We start from the raw sequence: 16,203 nt of genomic DNA on the forward strand, positions 1-16,203 counted from the left end.
TTCCAATCCCTAATATAATAAATGTTTTATAGTCCCAAAAGTCAATTTTTCATGTAACAATTTATAAAATTTTTCTTGTTGTTGATTAGGTGCATATATGCCAATCACAAGTGTCTTTTCCTTCTAAAATCAATTCAATAGCAATATATCTTCCTTGAATGTCCGTTTCAATTAATTTACTTGATATATTTTTCTTCAAATATATAACTATACCATTTTTCTTATTCGAGCAGAAGAAACAAAATGTTTACCTAATTTCGAATTAATCAAATATTTCTGATCTGATAATTTTATATGTGTCTCTTGCAAACATATCACATCATTTTTAAATTGTTTCAAATAATGGAATATTTTTCTTCTTTTCTGTGCTGAATTTAAACCATTAACATTCCATGTCAAAAATTTATTTGCCATCTCTGGCCTCTTGAAGCTTCTGAGCAATTAGCTGAAGACCCTCACTCTTGACTTGGCTCCTCCCACAGCTTCAGTAGTAGAATCCGTTCTTGTCTTTGAAGTCGTTCCTCCATCTCCTTACGCCTAATAGCTCCCCTTGTCACTCTTTGTTCCTGAGATTGTTCTTGAGGGACTGATATCACAGGTGCAGTTTCAGCTTCCCCACTCTGTTTCTCTTGAAGACTTTTATCCACTGTTTCTACATCCACTTTCAATACATTAAAAAGAAAATCTTTTGCTTTCAGTTCAGTATCAATTCGATATCTCCTGCCTTGAAAAAATACTGTTAAACCAATTGGAACCTCCCATCTATATTGAATCTGATGCTTCTTAAGCTCTTGTGTAAAAAACCTAAAATCCCTTCTATCCTTTAACATTTTAGCAGGGATCTCTTTCAAAACCAACACCTCCTGTTCTGCTATTTGCAATTTCTTTTGGTATGTAGCTTGCAAAATCTGATTTCTTATTGTAGAAGTTAAAAAATAAATTACAATATCTCTTGGGAGCTTTTTCTGCCTCGCTACCCAAGAATTAACCCTGTATGCCTTATCAATTTGAAAATCAACTTCTCGAGGGTCCATGCCTAACATTTCAGCTACGGCTTCTGATATAACTTTTTTAAGGTCTTCTTCCTTTCGGTCTTGAAGACCCCTAATTCTCAAAGCCTTCTCCAACGCTCTATATTGCAATACCACCACATGATCCTCATTTTATCCACTTTATTTTGAAGCTCTCCAACTTTATTATCCAAATACTGATTTGCTTGACTAATTACTTCCACTTTATCCTCCATTACTTCCAAATTTTTTGCCAAACCTTGAAAAACCATCAATAAATCTTCTCTAATTTTTTTATTAGTCTCTTTAATTTCTTCCCTAAGTTGATCCTTCACACCATGAATATTATTCATAATTTCTTTAAATCGCTCTTCAGAAACTCTGTTCTGTTCCTTTAATATATCTTCTAAATTAGTTTCAGACCCCTTCTCGCCATGGGAGCTTTTGGTGGCTTAGAAGCCATTTTAATTTAAGTAAAGTCTCTAATTAAAATTAGTAAATCTCAAAGTCTCAAAAAGTCTCCTTGCCTCCTCTGGAAAGCTTCTATTCAGCTAAAATCCACAAAGACGAACTTCGCTTTCTCTCACAAGCAGCCTCCAATCCACTTCCTTTCAGACGCCATTTCTTCCTTCACTAAGTTCAAGTGAGAAAAGTTTTCCCTTTTAAAAGGAGTAGAAGTCAGCTCTCTTCTTGCTTCCCAGTAATCGATCGCTTGTATTTGTCCCGTCTGCTTGAAGTTATTCAAAACGGAATCAATTGAGCAGAGGTGGGCGTTTTCCTCTTGTCCTGCTTAATTAACAGGATCGAGCCGAGTCTGGAGGGGGCTGGGTTGTGCAGGCAGCCCTCCGAGACTCTGCATAAGAAAGCAGAGCCCCTGGGGCAATCTTCTGCTCTCCAGCCGCTCTGGCTAATTCTCTTTCACCCAGAGAAAAGCTTTGAAGCTGGCTAACAGCCGTTCTCCCGCTGTTTCACCAACTTTTACAGAATCTCAGTTCGGGACGCCATTCCAGGCGTCCTTCTCGGGGAAAACGAAACCACCGGAAGTCCCCATTGCGAATTTGTTGATCTGGATGATTACCTTTTGGACCGGCTCGTCAGCGGTGTCCGGGATGAACGCCTCAAGCGGCGTCTCATCGCTAAGCAAGACCTCACATTTCAGATGGCATTAGATGAGGCATGTGCCTCAGAGCTGGCCACCCTCTCATTAGCTGATATGCCTCGAGGGCAGAGCCCACAGATAGCAAAAGGAGCAACAATTCATTTCAACAAAGCTGATCCACTATATGAGGAGGAGGAGGAGGAAGACGCTGTCCATCGCCTTAAAGAGGTTAAGAAACCAAATACTCATGCGGGAGATAGCCTCCCTCTGACTGGCTGTTTTGGGTGTGGGGGAAATCATATGCGAGCCGCCTGTAATTTCAAAGACGCAATTTGCCGCCGTTGCGGCCGACGGGGCCATATTGCCCGGGTTTGCCGATCGGTCCAGCCTGAGAGGGTTCCACAAAAGGGTCCGTCAGCCGGCCTTTCTCTTGGAAGACGACCTCACCTGAGATCCAGGAGGCCGCAGGATGACTGCTATGCCATTTTCCGTGATGAGATGCGAGGAACAAGGATCAGGTGGCGATCTGAGGAACCGATCCAGCAGAAAATCCGAATTTCCGTCCTGATCGAAGGGCGGCCATGTGATGGAAGTTGATACCGGATCTGCAACTTCCATAGTCTCCTGGAGCACGATAAAGCGTCTGGTGCCTACTATTGCTAAGAAGCGTCTGAAGCCTTGTGCACTGTTATTAAAAGACTATCAGGGACGCCAATCCCCATTGTGGGTAGTGGGAAATTCAGGGTACAATTCAAGAAAATTGTAGGCCGCCTATCACTGGTAGTTGTAGATGGCTCATTGCCTAGTCTTCTGGGGCTTAATTGGTTCGAAGCCCTGGGTTTGACTATTCAGGGTGTTAACTCGATTGGAGCTAGTCAGCTGGATACACTGGTCAGGGAATTTCCCACTGTGTTCGATGGCCAGTTGGGAAAATATACCGGAATGCCTGTTTCATTTAACTTAGACCCTAGGGTGGTGCCGCGCGAATTAAAACCGTGCGGGTGCCATTTGCCCTGAAGCCTAGGGTGGATGCAGAATTGGACAAACTCATTGCCCAGGGCGTTTTAGAACCAGTAGATTATGCCCAATGGGAGACCCCCATTGTGACTCCCATTAAGGCGGATGGTTCAATCCGCATCTGCGCGGACTATAGGGCAACCATTAATCGAGCATTACAAGCCCATGCATATCCAGTGCCAGTGGTGCAGCATCTGCTGCACTCCTTGGGGCAAGGATCCATCTTCGCGAGGCTTGACTTAGCACAGGCATACCAACAATTGCCTGTGGATGAGTCCACAGCAGCAGCACAGACGATTGTCACTCACCGAGGCGTTCAAGTGTCGCCGCCTCAATTTGGCGTCAGTGTGGCCCCAGGGTTGTTCCAATGCCTCATGGAACGCCTACTCCACGGAATACCCGGTGGTGCCGTATTTCGATGACGTGTTGGTTTCGGCAGCAAGCACCCCGGAACTGATGTCCAGACTACGCCAGGTGCTAGTTAAGTTCAGGGATGTGGGGCTCAAAGTTAAGAAAAGCAAGTGTGTAATTGCTGTGCCCCAGGTAGAATTCCTAGGGTTCCTAGTGGATAGGTCGGGTTTACACCCACTACGGCCAAGACCAAGGCAATCCTTGATGCGCCGACACCCGCAACAAGTCAGAGTTACAGGCATTCCTGGGGCTCTTAAACTTTACGCAATCTTTCTGCCACACAAGGCTTGGTTGCAGAGCCCCTCCACCGCCTGTTGGATAGCAGGTCCCCGTGGGTTTGGAATGCGAATGCTGCTGCTGCTTTCCAGGCTGTCAAGCAACTCTTGGTGTCTAACGCAGTTCTTACACAGTTCAACGAAAACCTGCCGCTTGTCCTCTCCTGCGATGCGTCTCAGTATGGGGTTGGCGCTGTGTTGAGTCATCGGCTGCCCAACGGTCGGAAGCCCCGATTGCATTCTTTTCTCGAACCTTGGCTGCCGCGGAACGCAACTACTCACAGTTGGATAAAGAAGCATTGGCGTTGGTTGCGGGGGTCAAGCGGTTCCATGAGTATCTCTACGGTCGCCCGTTTGAACTTGTTACAGATCACAAGCCGCTGTTGGGGATTTTGGCTGGGGATAGACAGACTCCGCAAGTACTATCACCAAGAATGACCAGATGGTCGGTGTTCCTGGCAGCTTATTCCTATTCCCTGGTCTATAGGCCTGGGAAACATTTGGGCCATGCTGACGCGCTGAGCCGTTGCCCATTGATGACCAAGGTGGAAGACCCGGCTCCAGCGTCCCATGTTTTTCTGATTGACGGTTCCGCCTTTCCCGTTACTGCTTGTGACATTGCTAGAATGTCTGGCTTGGACAGAGTCATCTCAAAAGTTCTTGATTGGGTTCTCCGTGGATGGCCCCAGGGTCCTGTCAGCCCTGAATTGCAGCCTTATAAGCGAAGGCAGCACGAGCTCTCTACCCAACAGGGTTGCCTCCTCTGGGGGCATAGGGTTGTAGTTCCGCCCCCCCTCCGACAGTCCATTCTAGGGACACTTCACCGGGGTCACCCGGGCATTGTTAGGATGAAGGCCCTGGGTAGGAGCTACCTGTGGTGGCCAGGACTAGATAAAGACATAGAGGCCTGTGTGTCGGCCTGTCACGGTGTCAGGAGACAAGACCGCTGCCGCCTAAGTCTCCCCTAGAGAGTGGGAGGAGCCTAGGGTCCTTGGTCCCGCATCCATATAGATTTTGCGGGCGGTACCAGGGGCAAGTATTCTTAGTGGTCGTCGATGCTTTCTCGAAGTGGGTGGAAATCGCACTAATGCATTCCACCACTTCAGAAGCCGTCATTAGAACTTTGCGACGGTTGTTTGTAACCCATGGGTTACCCGACCTTGTGGTCTCGGACAACGGGCCACAGCTAACGTCCGCCCACTTTGAGTCATTCTTAGCGGGCCTAGGAATACGCCATGCTCTCATTTCCCCGTTTCATCCGGCCAGTAATGGCGGGCAGAACAACAGTCCGGTCAGTGAAAGAGGCATTGGCCAGGTCGGGCCCAGGGGGCTGGCAGGAGAGGTTGGATGAGTACCTCCTGGGGCAGCATTCCACACCGTGCCCACTTACGAATAAGAGCCCAGCAGAGTTACTCATGGGCAGGCGTTTGAGGACCACACTTGATAGATTGCACCCCCAATACTCACCTAGTCAGCCATTGGACTCCATGGGGGCAAACAGGAGATTTGATTTGGGGGAGGCGGTGTATGTCCGGAATTACAGCGGCCACCCCCTATGGTTCCCAGGAAAGATCGTGGGAATCACCGGCCCGTGCTCATACAGGGTCGAGTTAGATGAGGGTAGAGTGTGGCGCAGACATTGTGACCAGCTCAGGGCCCGGCGTCAGGTTGGGGATGGGCAGCTGCCAGAGTGGGGCACTCAGGAAGAGCCAGGAGGTAGCCCAACCCAATCATCCCGGGCAGGGGAGCTAAGCTACAAGGGAATAAGACGCCCAGCCCCTGTACCTGATAACCGAGAGGAAGCCTTGTCTGCTCTGCCGGTGGAGGGGCTAGGGGTCCCTGGGCCGGAGACGTCCCCCACAGAAGAGGCTGAGGAGTTGGGTCAGCCAGTGACCATGGCTACAACGGAGCCACGAAGGTCCAGCCGAATCAAGTGGCGCCCAGCGTATCTCCAGGATTACGATTGTGCAAGCTAGGGGGAAAGAAGTGTTATGTCCTGCACCGGCAGTGGCGGCCCCTAGTGGTGGAGATGGTTTCTTGTTCTGTTCTGATTGGCTCCCGCTTTTGGAGCTGAATAGAAAGAGGGCTGTCAAAGCAGGCCTGGTCTGCTGGTTGTTGCTGGTCTCTGTGAGTTAAAATAAACGTTGTGTGTGAACATCTGTGGAGCCTCAATTATTACGGAACCCACAGAATATAATACCAACACTCCAGAAGATAGGCTCAAGATACAGAAGGATCTTGACAGACTTGAACATTGGGCGCTATCTAACAAAATGAAATTCAACAGTGAAAAAAGTAAGGTTCTACATTTAGGCCAAAAAAACAAAATGCACAGGTACCGTATATGTGGTACCTTGCTCAATAGTAGTAACTGTGAGAGGGATCTTGGAGTCCTAGTGGACAACCATTTAGATATGAGCCAGCAGTGTGCAGCAGCTGCCAAAAAAGCCAACACAGTTCTGGGCTGCATAAACAGAGGGATAGAATCAAGATCACGTGAAGTGTTAATACCACTTTATAATGCCTTGGTAAGGCCACACTTGGAATATTGCATTCAGTTTTGGTCGCCATGATGTAAAAAAGATATTGAGACTCTAGAAAGAGTGCAGAGAAGAGCAACAAAGATGATTAGGGGACTGGAGGCTAAAACATATGAAGAACGGTTGCAGGAACTGGGTATGTCTAGTTTAATGAAAAGAAGGAGTAGGGGAGACATGATAGCAGTATTCCAATATCTCAGGGGTTGCCATAAAGAAGAGGGAGTCAAGCTATTCTCCAAAGCACCTGAAGGCAGGACAAGAAGCAATGGGTGGAAACTAATCAAGGACAGAAGCAACTTAGAACTAAGGAGAAATTTTCTGACAGTTAGAACAATCAATAAGTGGAACAACTTGCCTGCAGAAGTTGTGAATGCTCCAACACTGGAATTTTTTAAGGAAATGTTGGATAGTCATTTGTCTGAAATGGTGTAGGGTTTCCTGCCTGGGCAGTGGGTTGGGCTAGAAGACCTCCAAGGTCCCTTCCAACTCTGTTATTATGTAAAATATTCATAAAATTCACAAAAGCTGTTTTAAAATGTTATTTTATAGATACCGTATATACTCGAGTATAAGCCGAGTTTTTCAGCACGTTTTTTGTGCTGAAAACGCCCTAAAATACTCAGTATATACGGCTTATACTCGAGGTTTTTTTTCTTCTTCTTTTTTTCACATTATACCGGATGGTGCAAACTTGGCGGGCTTTTGCATTAGCGCGGGGAAGCCCTGCCGGTGCAGTGAGAGGGCGGGGCGAGGGAGCCGCCAGCCTTCTCGGCTGAGGGAGGGAGGCTTTCCCTGACCGGTAGCTGCCTCATTTCCCTCCCTCGGCTTATACTCGAGTCCCCAGTTTACCCCAGTTTTTTGGGGTAAAATTGGGGACCTCGGCTTATACTCGGATCGGCTTATATTCGAGTATATACGGTACCTATTTTTCTTGCTGTGTGAATTTTTTTTCTGTGAACACATCCTTTTTTTATTAAAATACTCCAGAAATAATACTGTGATATTTATGATTAAAAATATGAGGAAGGTAGTATTTGCATATTGGTGCAGCTAAAAGTAAGGCCTAGACTTGGTCTGATTTACAACTGGTAACGGTCCTTTTCATGAAGTGCAACCATTTAGTAATGACAATACCTTCTGTTTAGTAATAGAAGAATATTTCTGCCTATTCCCTAAAAGAGACCCTCTCCTTAATGCAAATTCCAAAACCACAAGTAGATATCATGACAACAAAGCAAATATCTTCTACTACGAAAAGGAGTTGAGAAAGTGTTTCCAGAGACTAGAATTTACAGTTTGGATGAGCTATATGTAAATAGCCAGCAAACTCTCTTATCCCTATTATTATCCCTAGTGTTGCTTTTCTTTGTGTTTTAAATTCGTACAAGCTGTCTTGTGATTGTTATTATGAAAGACAGAATAATGAATTGAAAAATATAACTGAAGACTTACATAAGACTGAGGTAAAACAAATGTGGATCATTGACAATGTAATTCTTTTTCTACCCTTATGCTGGTACCCCTTAAAAAAAGGAAATTATTCAGGGGGGCTAACCACCCAGCAAGAGAAGTCATTATTATGCTTATTATTGTTTTACTTTACTTCTAGCCATTCTGAGAAATCAACCCCATCATTATTCATGGATCACAATAGCCTTTTGCTCATTTTTCAGAGAATAATGCCACAGATCAACCGTAGAACAAAGTTTTGGAAAAATTGTTCTGCAAGGCAAGCTTACCACACCACCTACCTCCTGTCCTAGTAGCCCCAAGTGAAAACAAGAGCAATTTCTGGCTCTCCAAAAACAGCACCATGGACACTGAACTTGTTTCTGGTCTGAAGGGATGTTGTTAAAGGGTTGCTTGGTGATTTGGGAGTTGAGAAAGTTTGGAAAAATTGGAACTCAAAGACAAATATGTCTCCTTTTTCCAACACTTTGGCCATTATAGATTCAAATATCAGCTGCATCTACACTCAGAACTGCTTAACCGTAGCTATGAAGTTACCAAAGTGATGAAACATTATAGAAAAATATGTATGGTGTAGGGAATGTTCCGGATGATGTTCATGGCATTGTGATGATGAAGCCAAGAGTCCTTTTTACCTGGAGCTAGAGATGACAACTGTAACAAAATAAAGGTATGGCACAGGTCAAGACTAGGAGTCTGGCTGTTGTGGCCTAGGCCCAAGTAGTTATTACCAGACACAATCAGTCCTAAACAAACAAATTTTATTAGAACAGCTGAGAATGAAGTAATTCTTAGTCCAAATTAATTCCAAAACAAATCCTTCAGACAAAGTCCTTTGGCCTTATCACAAACCTTTGTCTTCTTTGGCACCCTGCCAAAGGCTTTTCTTGGCAAAGCCTCACAAACTTCAGAAACAAGAGACGAGGGCTAGAAACAAATGTAGCAATGTTGCTTTCCTACAAAGAACCCAAGAGATGTTGCTGCTCTTCTAAGCCTTATGGGAGGGGCCAATCTTCTCCTGACCTCACTCCCGAGTCATCCTTTTTGCTTTAGCTGCTCTTGCCTTCTGGCAGTTATTCGCATGCATGCACTAAGAACAGGGTCCTCCTGTTCCTCTGCCTCTCTGCTGTCCACCTCTGGAGGCTCCAGAATCCGTGCATCGCTCCCAGATGGCCCTGGCCCCATCTCTGCCTCTGACTCAGAGCTCTTGTCTGGGCCTTCCCCAGAGTCCAGGACTGGCCCATAGTCTTCCCCAGCCTCCTCACTGTCTGACTCTGCTGCTAGCTCCGCAGCTCCTGGTGGACCACAACACTGACAAACATAACAAATCCCTCCTCCCCCCAAAAAGACAAGAGGTACAATTAGATGGAATCTGGAATTCAAGGTAAGCACGGCAGAACTTGAGACTTGATTGACACATATTTTTTTCAGGGAGGGAGGCCAGTCAAGGAGCCTGGCTGAACCATGTCCCAGAAACACAGATCAGCTATGTTGCTTATTGGAGTCTATTCTGTCTGCCTGCTTCTTGACTGGTCTGACTTGTGAAGATCAGCCCTCTGATGCGGTATCTTTAAAATATGCCTTTGCTTGGGACTGGGTGGGTAAACCTCAGAATTTGAAAGGCCTGGCAAGGTTCAGGCAAGGATTCCTGCAGGCTTGCTAGACCGGCCTCTGCAAAAGTGGAGTCATTGGTTTCAACACTGCTACAATCACCTCTGTTGTGACCCAGGCCTCCGGGCTTGGCCTCCTGGAGGAGGATGACTCAGAGAGTGAGGAGGAGGAGCTAGCAAGGCCTGCTTCCCCCGGGCCCTCTTCCTCCCTGGCACCACCCCAGGAGCAGGAGGAGGGGCTGACGAGGCCTGATTCCCCCAAGCCCTCTTCCTCCTTGGCAACGCCCCAAGAGCCAGTTGTTGAGGATCAATCCTGGCTTGATGCGACACTGCAAAGACATGATCGGTGTGTGCAGCAGAGGAAAGGGTGGGGCAGGGTGGGGCAGGCTGAGTCACGAGGCAACACCCCACAGGGGATAAAAGCAGGAGGAGGAGTTCCATGGCTCTTTGTGTTGGACAAAGCTGCAAACTTCGCAGGCAATCTGTTTCATGAAGACTGAATCTATTTGTGAGTGACTTTTGCTTTCCCTGTAATTTCCTGATTATCTCGGTAACAGACTGTTTCAGCTCGCTCTACGAGATAAAGAGATTTTGGCAGGCAAGTGGGGAAACGTGGCCAGAACATTTCTGTGCCAAAGGGAACCCAGCCAAGTGTAAATAAACTGTTGGCAGAAGGCCTTTGACTGGCTTATTTTCTTGGGAGTGTTGGGGGGGACAGAACAACCTCTTTCTCTAGTCTAGTTTATAAAATATACTATATTTGAGATTCTTGTAACTTTGGTTCCCCTTTATCTTGTTTAGCACAAACACTTCTGTTCTTTCGGTTGTTACCTTGTTTCTGTTGTTTCTATAACTGTTTTCTTAATTGTTGGATTGTTATTATCAATTCTTATATGCAGGTTGTGGGACCATTAGAGTTTAAGAACACTTGGTCAGTTTATGGGTTAGTTTGTCCTTTGCCACTCTGCTGCAGTCTTCATCTAGTGCAGGGATGTCCAACTAATGTTGTCACATGATGTATTGTGACTTTCCCTACTTCGCTAAAATGGGGATGGGCGTGGCCAGGATGTGACGCATCCAGCCTGTGGACCGTGAGTTTGACAGCCCTGATCCAGTGGATATGATATTAATTAATTATCTGTTGTTCTAATTTCTTTCTGAGTCAGTTTTTGATTTTTGGTAACTGCCTGAACTAGTCCCTGTAATTTTGTTGGCAAGGTTTTTTTTGGGGGGGGAGGGGGTTGCCATTGCTCCTTCCTCAGGTTGAGAGAGAAGGACTTTCTTAAAATCATAAAGACATGAGATTTGTGCCTAAGGTGGGACTAGAATTCATGGACTCCAGGTTTCCAGCCTAATGCCTTAACCTCTATACTAAACTGGCTTTCATTTCTGTTACCTATTGAGAAACAGAAGTAAATGGATAACATTGAAAGCATTGTTATGAAATAAGCCATTTCACGCCATGGTTTCCTTAGAGTCATTTTTTAAAAGTGACATTTGAATCTGTGCTGTTTATTAAATGAGTTGTTTTCTCTAGAGATGAATCTTTGTTCTTCTTGTTTTCTGTGCTGTGACGAATTCCATAGCCAAAGTAAATGAGAAAACCTGTAACACACAGGACACAGCATCACTCTTTTCCTTTCAAAACGTAAAATAAATAGAATAACCCCATCACAAACACCCATATAAAATAGCATTTATAGTAATATAGTCTATGGCTGACTTTGTAAATAAAATGCTTGTTATCAAAGTGATCAAAGTTAATACCTCATCCCTGAGGCATAATTTATTTACCTACAATTGACCAAAATTGACAGTGGTAAGCCAAAATGTGCCTTACTTGCTTTCAACTCCAGCCAGTTGTGGTTTATCCAGTAAACCAGAGTCAAACAATGGTTCACAACTCACTAAATCAGAACCCCAAATCAAACCATAACAGCATAATAAGTGAATGAACTACATTTCTTCTGGTGCTATGGGCCAATACAGTAGTATCCTTATTTTATGAGTTGTATATAATTCGGATCTGATTATACTGCACAGGCCCTTGTTGGCCTGTACGTCTCATAGTTCTGATAGGGTGAAAACTGATTTAACTGAAAAGCATTGGTGATACCCCTTGTAGATGCATTAACCAATGTTTTAATTTAAAATTCAATCTGCCCTATAGCCCCAGAAATCAAAAAACATAAAATAGGAAGAGGTTATTTAGACAATAGAATCCATCTCCCTGCTCAATGAAGAAATCCACATTCAAGCATCTCAGACAAATTTGGACACATCCATTTGGACACATCCAATGAAGGAGAATCAATCACACTTCTGGATAACTAACTCCACTGTCAAATAGCTCTTCATAACTCTGACGAATAGAAAGAGCTGCAACCAATTCAAGGGTGAGATAAGCAGGAATGGAATTTGTGAAAGTGTCTCAGAATTGACCTCCCTTGTTCTACAATCCTTTCGTCTTGTCAAATAATAAGCCATAATTAAAATTTAGTAACTCTAGTGAGATAATAATCAAGAACTTTGCCTTATCAGGTATTCAAGGGACACAGATGGACAAATCATAATTGATTTGAAGCCTATTGAGTACATCTCTGCACTTACCAATAAGCAACCATATTGAGAACAGAACCCAGGTCTCATAGCTCAGTTGGGCCATCAGAAAACTATTGACGAAGATACTGAAGATGGGTAGGAATGGCAGGCATGGTACCTGAATTAACACATATATATTTAGGCCTTAGACTTTAATAACAATTGGCCTTGTATAGGCCTCATATGACATACCAACATTCCTTTTGAGATTCCCAGACACTTCCAAAATGGGTGAAGTCAAAATTGTCTGATCTTTTTCTGCAGCGTGAGAGGGTGGTTAATGGGTATTAGCTTTGCATAGACTTAAAATATCCAATGTATTTCTTAAACTCTATGCAAACCCACAAAAAAATCAGTTTTTTCCCCGGGGGGTAGGGGGTTGATGGATTTTAATGAAATAAATAAAAGCATGTGTTTTATAGTTTCACCCTTCAAATTTTCAATTTTCAAATACCCTTATAGTATTTCACCCTTCAAATTTTCCCTGGTTTCCCCTGAAAAACAACAACAATGTATCACCTCCTATAATGATTTCCCTTTTCTACTTTCTTCTCCTTTTAATCATTAGGAGCTAAATGGTGTGGGGGATCATAATGGTCTTTGCTGTTGAAGAAAAAAGCAGCAGTTTATAAGAATGACTTTGCTATATTATTCTAAAATAGAAATGATAGAAGGAAAAAAATAAAACAAAGGGAAAGAGTGGCCCTGCCCATTTTTTGAATTTGCTCCTGACATGCTTATATGAAGCTTAGTTCACTGCTCCGGCTCTCAAAGTTATATATTCTTTCTTTAAGAGAACAAAAACAAAAACATTTTTATATTATGGCATTTAGTTATTCTCTAAGTAGCCAACAATGTAGCTATACCTTCTGGACTTTGCCTGATCTTGTATATTTAAGCCAAATACAGCAGGACAAACAGTACTTGAATAGGACATTGCATTTAGATTGCATTGGCATCCTTCAGTCTCAAAAGACTATGGTATCGTGCTCTGGAAAGAGGTCCTAAAACAGCATCTGGTGTGACTAAAAAGGCCAATTCAAGAGTGGAAATCCCTTCCACACTGAGGGCAGATTCTGTCCCCTGCCCAACCCCCAGATTTCTCTGGTTCCGGGACTGCTTCTTTGCCTCAGCCTGCCGAGCAAGTGTCTCTTCGAATTGGAGAAGGCCATGCTGCGTCCTTAGCCTCCAAGCTGAACGATCATTGAATAGGACACATCCAGGAAAAAACAGGACTGGGAAGAAAAAAATGATCCTGGAAGGTGATGATGGTAAATCACTTGTATTTTGTCAGGAAAACTACATGGATGCACCCATGAAATCATCAGGAATCAAGTTAGATTGAAAAGAACTTACTGTATTTTTTCTGAATCGTTATAAAAAAAACCCAACTAATTAATTAAAGAAATTTTAGTGTATCAGAACTGAGCCGGAACAACTGTCAAAAGGAACACTTCTAAGGAGAAAGCCAATCATTCTACTAGAGGGTCAGCATTTCTCTGGATTAAACTCATGAAAATCTGCATATTGTAGAGGTGATTATGGGGAACTCCTACCTTGGGCCTAAATAACATGCCATCATCACTACCACTCCACCCCAGTTCTTAACAACAACACTACCACCATGGGCAGAGTTCTTCAAAGCATTGAGGCTAAACTATTGGAAGCATAGAAATAAATGTTTGACTCATGAGAAGGACAAAAAAAGAAGAGGCAGCTCCATTTAAAAAATGTACACTTTGGCTAAAATAAAAAAATCCTAGAGAAACAGAACAGACTACAAAGAAACTTACTAGGCCTTCTCTTCACAGGTCTAGCCTTCAGGAAATTCCACCCAAATAAACCTAATCTCAGAATTAACAAACATAACCTATATGTTTTTGTTTTTAACCTCTCTCCATGAATTTACCTTCATTTTGTTTCCATTCCAACAAATGAAATAGGGTTAAGGTCCTCTTAGGTGTTAACAGTGTCAAAGTGGGTTTTTTTCCCCTGCCATTGGAACATGTTAAGGTGCATAAAACTTGTTAGCTTTGTCAACCATTGGTTTAGAGTGAAGTCAAGTGACCGTAGTGATTTGAAATAAGGACAGGATAGAGATTGGTAACAGAAACAACAAAAATCAAACAAATCTGCTTCATTTGTAGATGAAGATTACTTGCGTTCATGAATGGGTGGCCGCCCAGTGTTCATACCTCATGCACATATTTGGCTTGCTAACCAAGTATTTTGCTGCTTACCATGAAATCTACTTTCTTCTGACTTTGAGGCTGTCTCCAGATGACCAGAGATGCCAGTAGAATCCCCAGCAAGTTGGAAAAAAGGCAGACAACACACCACAGAGTTCCAGACGTCAAACATGGCAATTTTATGGAGGTCAGCACGCACACAACACAGATGAAAAGAGCTGGATAGAACATAATCTGTGAAAAGCATGCAGGGGACAGGCACATTTCCCTCATAAAGGACCGCACTATCCTATACATCCCTTTACATGCAATGAAAAGTGTGAGGCAGAATGGCATGATTGTTTAATCTAAAACCCTTTAGGAAGTAGTAAAGCTAGATTGTAAATCATTAAGCTAGTTCTGTCTTTTTTTCTAGTGTTATATAGCTGTTTTGAATCTTGTACAGCACACATATGATCTGGCTGTTTCTATTCCAAGTGGTGGCTGTAATATTTAATACATATTTATGCATTTATTTGATGCAACACTTTTCTTATCTGATTTTTATACATTCAGTAAACAACAAGTTCAGAGATAAGAGCCGAGGTGGTGCAGTGGTTAAAGTGCAGTACTGCAGGCTACTTCAGCTGACTGCTAGCTGCAGTTCAGCAGATCGAATCTCACCGGCTCAAGGTTGACTCAGCCTTTCATCCATCCCAGGTGGGTAAAATGAGGACCCAGATTGTTGGGGGCAATATGCTGATTGTGTAAACCACTTAGAGAGGGCTGTGAAGCACTATGAAGCGGTATATAAGTGTAAGTGCTATTGCTATTGCTATTGCTAATGCTGCCCAAGAGCATCAATATGGATGTTATCAGTGGTGGGATTCAAGTAATTTAACAACTGGTTCTCTGCCCTAGTGATTTCTTCCAATAACCAGTTCACCAAACTGCTCAGAAAGTTAACAACCGGTTCTCCCGAAGTGGTGCGAACCGGCTGAATCCCACCACTGGATGTTATGTTTGGTCACAGAGTTGACGATGAACAAAATGAAATCTTGACTAGATAGGATGCTAGTGATTGGATTTTTATTACCTTAAAATAACTGCTTGTAGACTGAGAGAGCTTTTTGCTTTTAAGGTGGTTGGGTTTAACCAGAGAAGTTCACACCATGATTATGTTTTCATTTAAAAAGCACATCTATAGATTTAAATATAAATGAGGCAAACTACAACAGTTAGCTTTCTAACTAATGCATGATAATGTATGTGATTAAATTATAAATCTGCATACTTTTCCACACACTGATCTTAACTTTCAAACATTTTAAAGCTTCAGAAACCTGTTATAAAACAATTTGAATGCTTTGGTGGTAATGTTTTGAAAATACTTTAAGATGTCTTTCTCCATACAAAAAATAACATTCCCCTACATTGTTCCAATTTATGGAATGTACTTTCTCAGGGATTATATTGGACCAAACTTTCTTTGCCTTTAAAAGAATAGTCAAGGACATCTCTTTCTCTTCTCATGTTGATTCTTCACAAGTTTAGTGTTTTTTAATCATGTGCTTCCTTATTTTTCTACTTGGTATTTTATATTTTAGATGTTATCTGTCAATTGAACCCATGAATATGCCCATGGACATTTCAGGCCAGGGGTGAGATCAAAAATTTTTCCCTATTGGTTCTGTGGGCGTGGCTTAGTGGGCGTGGTGTGGGTTGGTAGGCGTGGCAGGGGAAGGCTATTGCAAAATCTCCATTCCCACCCCACTCCAGGGGAAGGATACTGCAAAATCCCCATTCCCTCCCCACTCTGGGGCCAGCGAGAGGTGGTATTTGCCGGTTCTCTGAACTACTCAAAATTTCTGCTACTGGTTCTCCAGAACCTTTTAGATTCTGCTGGATTTCACCCGTTTCAGGCTCCCTAATACTTAAATTTTAAAGATTATTTTAAAAAAATAATTGGAAGGAGGGGAAGGAAAAAAGCTGGCTAATTTCA

At 43.4% G+C, this 16,203-nt stretch overlaps 1 long non-coding RNA gene across 2 annotated transcripts; it reads left to right on the forward strand.

Moving 5' to 3' along the window:
* The first annotated feature begins 9,875 nt into the window (after positions 1 to 9,875).
* On the forward strand, positions 9,876 to 14,915 carry LOC131193345 (uncharacterized). 2 transcript variants are annotated; one of them, XR_009153894.1, is made up of 3 exons: positions 9,876 to 9,940; positions 14,303 to 14,409; positions 14,778 to 14,915. It is a non-coding gene; the product is annotated as an uncharacterized LOC131193345 (long non-coding RNA). The 2 variants fall into 2 exon arrangements; XR_009153893.1 differs by having other exon boundaries at positions 9,896 to 9,940; positions 14,181 to 14,409.
* The last annotated feature ends 1,288 nt before the right edge of the window (positions 14,916 to 16,203 follow it).

Source organism: Ahaetulla prasina, chromosome 2 (genome assembly GCF_028640845.1).
Source record: "Ahaetulla prasina isolate Xishuangbanna chromosome 2, ASM2864084v1, whole genome shotgun sequence".
Lineage (NCBI taxonomy): Eukaryota > Metazoa > Chordata > Lepidosauria > Squamata > Colubridae > Ahaetulla > Ahaetulla prasina.